Below are 6,866 nucleotides of genomic sequence, written 5' to 3'. Positions count from 1 at the left end.
GCGTCACCAGCTGTTGAACGGTTGATTGTGTTTGGGATCGGAGGAAGCTTCGGGCAGCAGAGAGAGCGGCGAAAAATTAAATGGAATCGATAATGCAGCAAAATGCTGTTCAATTTACGGAAAGGCATGCAACGTACGAAGAATTTGTTTGCCTCGTTCTGCGAAACAGCGGCGGGAGTATGCAATCATCGATACTGCAGAATGTACAATATTAGCATAAATTTTTCATTTTCAAATTATACCTGTTATACCGTTAAAGTGTTTTTAACATTTTAAAAATGTAATTTCGAAGAATCGATCCTGCGCTTTTGTGATAATTAAATTGGTAGAAAATTATTCGAAGAAACGTTTATTTTCTGATATGATATCCGTCCGACAATACGAAATCTAGAACCGACACTGTGTTCCTCGATGTTTGAACAGATAGAAGAACGAAAGAGCGCCATGAAAGTGAATCAGAATGATAGAAAAATAAATTTGCTCGGAATATCACGGAAAAGTCGTTTGACTTTTATGGATGCAATATGTAACGCGTAGTACAGGTGCTTCCAGCGCCATTATATTTTAGTTTGTAGTCGTAAAGTAGTGTTAGCACGTTGTCCGTCTTACTGGCTTTGCGAGATCAGACAAAAGACATTTTTATAATTTCATCGACGTTTAACGTTTAAACGAAAAATTGAATAAATCCTTGCTGATATCTTACATTTCGTATAAAATCTGCTCTGCGCGTGGATAAATGTAAAATCTCTCGTTAAATAAACATTATTATTTCAGATGATAAGAGATTAAAACTGAAATAAATAAATAAATGTTATTTTATGAATATTGCTCGCATCGTGGAAAGGCGTGCGTAATGGAATTGCGTAACCAGTAACGTTACATAACCTTACTTATACGCATAACCATTTTAAAAGATGATTTGATTGAATTGCGTAAAATACGTGTACATTAGTCACGCCAGAAAATTAACAGAAAGCAAAGAAAGATTACGACAGGAAAGAAACGATTCTTGGTTTCGAAATATTTATACGAATTTACAAAATTTAACGATTTAAAAATTAAGAGTTGTGATACTGTTACTCACGTGTTACACGAAAGTTGCACGAAACGTATATTTTCGAAAAGAACAACGTAAATCGTGGAAATGTATTGCACTCGATTCCACGCAAACACAGACGGGCACACGCACGCATTTCTCTGTCTTATCCTCGAATCCCGTGTGATTTAGTCCAAGTCATAGGGATTTGCTTTCGCGAAAGCTTTGCGACGTGATTTCCATTAGAAGGTTTAGCTCGATACTAGTCCGTATCGTGGCTTAGGAATCGTTAACTGTAGATCGGAAAACTTTTGAAAACGTCTTAACTGAGATCGCCAAGATCTACCAGATTGTCGTGATTCACTGTGAAACTCAATCAAATGACGGCTATCGAGGAACAGAAGAGAGATTTTATTCGCGTTTAATCGAAGTTGTACTTCGATATCGTTGTTGTAGTTTAAAGTACACTAATTAAAGTTATATTGCATTTACATTTTAAAATCTACTTCCTACTTCTATATTCGTGCATACTATACTGTATTCCACTACGTAGAAGGTAACCTAAGAAACTACTTTAAAGGCGACCTTAATATTAAAAAATAATGTAAAAATAATCATGTAAATGTATGTTCGATTTAACACCATTCTTAAGTTTTTATTATTATTTAATAAATAAAGATACACAATGTATCTATAATCTATAATAAATCACGAATGAATAGCAAGATTTATGAACGCACGATCGATACATCGTTAACATGAGAACGAGCCATAAGCCACGCTACAGAAGCGCCCGTCGCCATATTGTTAGGAATTCGTTCAGTTATGGCCGCGCTATCGGTTTCGTGTTTGGTAGTGTTACACTATACTCGAAGTTGCATTTTTCATTATATGTTTTAAATTGTTAATTAGTTTATATCCCATGTGCTTAGCTGTTAATTTATTGAACGTTATATGAATGTGCGGAGAAAGTGAACAAATGTAAATTGGCGATAAAAAAAAACTATTAAGCAAATGGATAAAGTTTGTGAGCAGTGTGTGTTTAATAAAACGATTCATTTCATGTGCATTACATTTCCTATGATATTCTAGTTAAATTGCTTAGATTAACGCTTTTCCTTTTATTACAAATAACCCTAGATAGATGCGTTTACACGCATTTGACATATTGCGTTCTCGTTCTGAGTGTTCGTACAATAGAAGTGTTCCTATAAGAGGATCACTGCTGTGGCTCTTCAACAGTCTCATCGTTTGACAGTAAGAATCGTAGGGCTTTTAATGCTGCAAAGCAATATATGTAAGTAGTTTCCGTATGCTCTTGGCTACAATATTCTTCGTTTCAGTGCATTAAGATCATTAAAGCGTGCATCTCGATGCGCAAATAGCGGTGCGTGGGGGGGAGTAACGTGGCCGCTTTGAAAAACGATGAAAATGTACGGGTGCGGGATTGTCCGACGAGTGGTAAGTTTTTCCGATAATGGGGCTATCGTTGTTCCTTGTTTTTCTTGGCGTACGCCCGCGGCAGCTTCGCCGATATCGCCGCCAACGTCCGGTCCCTCGCGCCATCTACAGAAAGAACGACTATATGGACGCTGTGAAACCGATACCAGCCAAATATTAATAAATCGTAATTAAATTGTGTCTCGATTATAACTCGAGCTCTAATCGTGCTTGCTTTTTATCGCATATTTATGTCTTACAAATGTCGCGGGGAATGATAATTTTATTCTTGAGAAAGTTGTACTATTAACCTGTCTGTCAACTGTCGAACAAGAATTAACCTATCATTTCGATTACGTATATTTGAAATATAACAGTGTACATTAAGAAACTTCATCTTTTCAATCGTGTTTTTATGCCTGTATTAAACGTGAAATATACTTTTATCGATTTGTAATTACACAGTCTGAAATTTCAATATGTAATTAGGATATGAATTTAAATCACGCCCCATGTACACATACAGGGTGTATTCGTAAATAATTAAAAATATTGCCTTTTTTTTTCTCATGTTTCCGATTTTACTACTACTTTAACTTTTTTTAAATTCTTTTTAAGCATTAAATTTATGCTTGAAGTGAATTCTATGCATTACAGGACAAGCAATATGTATATGTATGCAAATATTCAAGCCTGACTAATTAAGTTCTTGGACTATAACTAAAATATAGGTTCCAGGCAGACGGTGCATCAGATGATTACAGACCAAACTTGATACTCACCGCCTGGACGAACGTCGCATGTAAATAGTGAGAATTTATCCCAGGGAGAAGCTAATTGTTGACCTCTACAGAACAACGTCGAGAGTAGCAAAATCTGTCGTCCAAATACTCCCAACTACACAACTCCTCTTCAGAGGCGATATTAATTCGGAATTTTGGAAATTATTTACCCGAATATTCGATAAAGGCGAAAGAAAACGAAGGAAGGGAAATATTCGCAACGATTTCCATTTATTCAGCCAGTTGAACAACTTGGAAGAATCAAGGGTCCTGGCTTCGAATTCTGTCGCTTTGATCAACCACTCGAAAGAGTCGTTGAAAACAACATCAAACTACATAATATCGATCGATGGTTTTTTCCATGGCCCTTACAGTCTGAAGTTAGTCGAGGACACGAACGCTTTTCTGAGCACGCGGTTCCAGCCTCGAATAAATAATATCGGGCGTTGTTCGTGCCTTTCACGCTTCCCAATTGACTTTCAAATTAGAGAACGTCTCGCGACACTCGTCGATATTCCGAAGCAATTAAACTTCTCCTCCTTTCTAGGCTTTTTGTCCTGCCGCTTTTTTGCGTCTGACTTTCTTCTTCTTCGCGGCTTTCTCTATTACTTATCGGCAAGCTTTGTCAGGAGTTCTCTTTAAAGCTGCCTTCAACGCCCCTGTCCCCTCCTCTACACCCGACTAATTCAGTCTATTGTGACAAGGTAAGCTCGTAGAGGCTGTTCGTTTATGCAACGTACATCCAACGTGCAACTCTCTTTACCATCCACCTTTTCATTCGACCGTTCCTAATCTAACGTGAACCGGTTTCTCTTAACATCTGTTGCTACTATTATCGTTAATAATTTTAAAGGTTTTTGCGTGTTCAAATGTAAAATTACTTGGATTGCTGAATTATATATAGCAGTATTAAAATTCCAGGAACAGAGTGGAAATTTTTGGAGGAATTACATTATTTATATATACTTTCATCTCTGCGTGAATACAATATTTCATTCCTAGCCAGACGATCTGACGTAACCTAACTTTACGTTATATCATCCCATAGTCAGCATCATATTATACTAGAAAGTTTATGTACATATTTAAGGTATATTTTTTTTTGTTTTTGTAAAACTTAAAAAATAATTCCATTTTAGATTACGTACTCACTCATAAAGCACTGCATCGTCAAAGAGTGAACTGTTCGTCGAATTAATTAGAAGTCGGTGTATCCTTTGAACGGTTGCTCTTAACAATGATATCTCGTTGCGACGCGAGGAAAGAAAGGGTAGAGACGATGAACGAGAAACTCTCTAAGCATCGTCGTTGCTGTAGAGACGAGGATATCTGAGAAGGTATCCTTACATATTTTACATAATCGTATCAACGCGTGTAAATGTAGAAAATATCGTTTGAAAGTGAACGAACATAAAATATAGAAATAATAAAAAGGCCTTAATCGATACGATTGTAACATAAACTGATAGAAACTTAACCTAAAAAAATTATAAAACCAAAAAATTTTGTCAAACAGTTAACCATGATAATATATTTCTATTGCATACAGGAAGACGTAAAAGGTATATTAAAAGTAATCAGATAGTAAGAAGGAAGTTAATGAAAATTGCAATGTAAAAAAAAAAAATGAAAGGAACTAATTTAATCTAGTGAGTTAGCAAATTGGTTATGCGAGTATAGGCAAAATCAGGTGCCATAATAAAAGAAAAATAGAAACCAACAACACACGGAGTTCCCAAGCGGTCACCCATCTAAGTACTAACCGTGCCCAACGCAGCTTGACTTCGGTGATCAGACGAGAACCGGTATATCCTACGTAGTATGGTCGTTGGTTGAAATAATTTAACTAAACCAAACCTCTTAACGTACACATAACAATGTTTTTCTTCTCTTTTTTCGCAGTATTTCAAACCATCTATTTACCATTTGCTTCTATATTTTCCATTTTGCACGTATCGTGGCAATGATACAGCGTTGCGACTTTGAATATTTAAAAAGTTTTCGGATACCATCGAGGAGAGAGAGTGAAGTCGTATTTACCGTAGGAACTCTGCGAATTTTGATCGACCGATTTGAAAGTCAACACACCACCGGATGCACCACCGCTGAGATCTTTTAAAACGGATTAGAGTTGAGTCGGCGTTTGGATATTTCCACTCGGAGTTGCTTCGAACGACGTTAGCGCGAATCCCGTCGATCCAAATCTGGATATGCCGGAGGCTTGATCTGTGTAATTTTCTTTTGCAACGTATCGCCATGCGGATCGATAGATCGATTCAGACGCATCCACTTACTTCCTGTTCGCTGAGCTTTATTTATACAGGCTGTTTTCGAACGCGGCACCAGCTTATGCGCGTCAAAGCGGAAAAGTTTCTTTGCCAAATCGTATTAATATTTGCAACGTAATAAAAGATCCATTAAAAAATGAAAGGCAATATTCATTTGGGGAATGGTTATTTGCACAGCCTCTGAAAATTATCAAATTGATTGAAACTGTCTTACTGTGTCCCAACGTTATTACTAAATATACCATTCAGTGATTTATCACTTTTCAAAGAAGAGTTCAATACAGATTGAGTTTGAAAATGGCAGATTTCAGATGTCTTACTTTAGATTACGGAATATATGCCAATTTATTTTCCATTAATCATTCTAATTACAATGTTATTTATGTAGCATACCAAAATACACGAGAAGGATAAGAATATATTACATTTAACTCTGACTATTCTAGTCTTAAAATCTGATTTGATCGATCTGAATCTCAGAAAGTGAAGAATTGAGAAGACAATTTACAGAGATCTCAAGAAGAGAGATTGTTCATCACCAGGTTTCAAAGCCTCCATATTTCAATTCATAGTATAACATAAAAAGATGTAATCCTAGAAATGAAACTGTACATTGTTCCATTCGATATTTCCATTTGTCCACAGGAAACGACAGAGATTAAACTTGAAAACCTACGTAAATCTGGTGTCTCTACAATTGAAGAGGAAACACAGGCAATGGTGGCGTAAAATGAACATTTTACCAACGATAGTTTTATCGCGTCTGGACTTGTGAGAGAATCAAAGATAGAAAAGCTTTCGATAACTTGGAGCCTCTTCTCTGGCGGGTCTAGTCGCGTGTCATCTCCCAAATGGATTTCAGCATTGTTGTGCTTGGTAGCTGTACGACGCGCTTTATTTCCTCCTGTTCCCTGCTGACGACGTATCAGCCGAACCCTGACTCTAGATTGTCTCGAACCGTGCACAGCATTCTTCTCAGCTTCGTTGCAGCCCATTAATTTCGAAATTCCTCGTGTGACAAGAGGACGGTTCGCATAAGAACATGGCTTCACAATTCCGTTTTCCTTCGGTTCCCTGTTCTTCTCGAATGGAGCTTCTCGAAAAGAGCAGAGTACAGCTTAAATAGAACACATTTTAAACGGGAGTTCTGCTCTTTGCAGCTTCTTTAAGGCCAAGATCCTTGGTTGCACGGAGCTTACATTTGACGAAAATGGCGCATTCCCCATTATGGTTCATCGTTCCGTGGGACGAAGTGGATCAAAGGTGCGCGGAAGCTTCCAATCGTCAAATGGATTTCGCTATTGCAATGGCCGCTTATAC

Source organism: Habropoda laboriosa, unplaced genomic scaffold (genome assembly GCF_001263275.1).
Source record: "Habropoda laboriosa isolate 0110345459 unplaced genomic scaffold, ASM126327v1 scaffold597, whole genome shotgun sequence".
Classification (NCBI taxonomy): Eukaryota; Metazoa; Arthropoda; class Insecta; order Hymenoptera; family Apidae; genus Habropoda; species Habropoda laboriosa.
The sequence above is the reverse complement of the archived record's forward strand: the minus strand, read 5'-3'. Positions refer to the sequence as shown.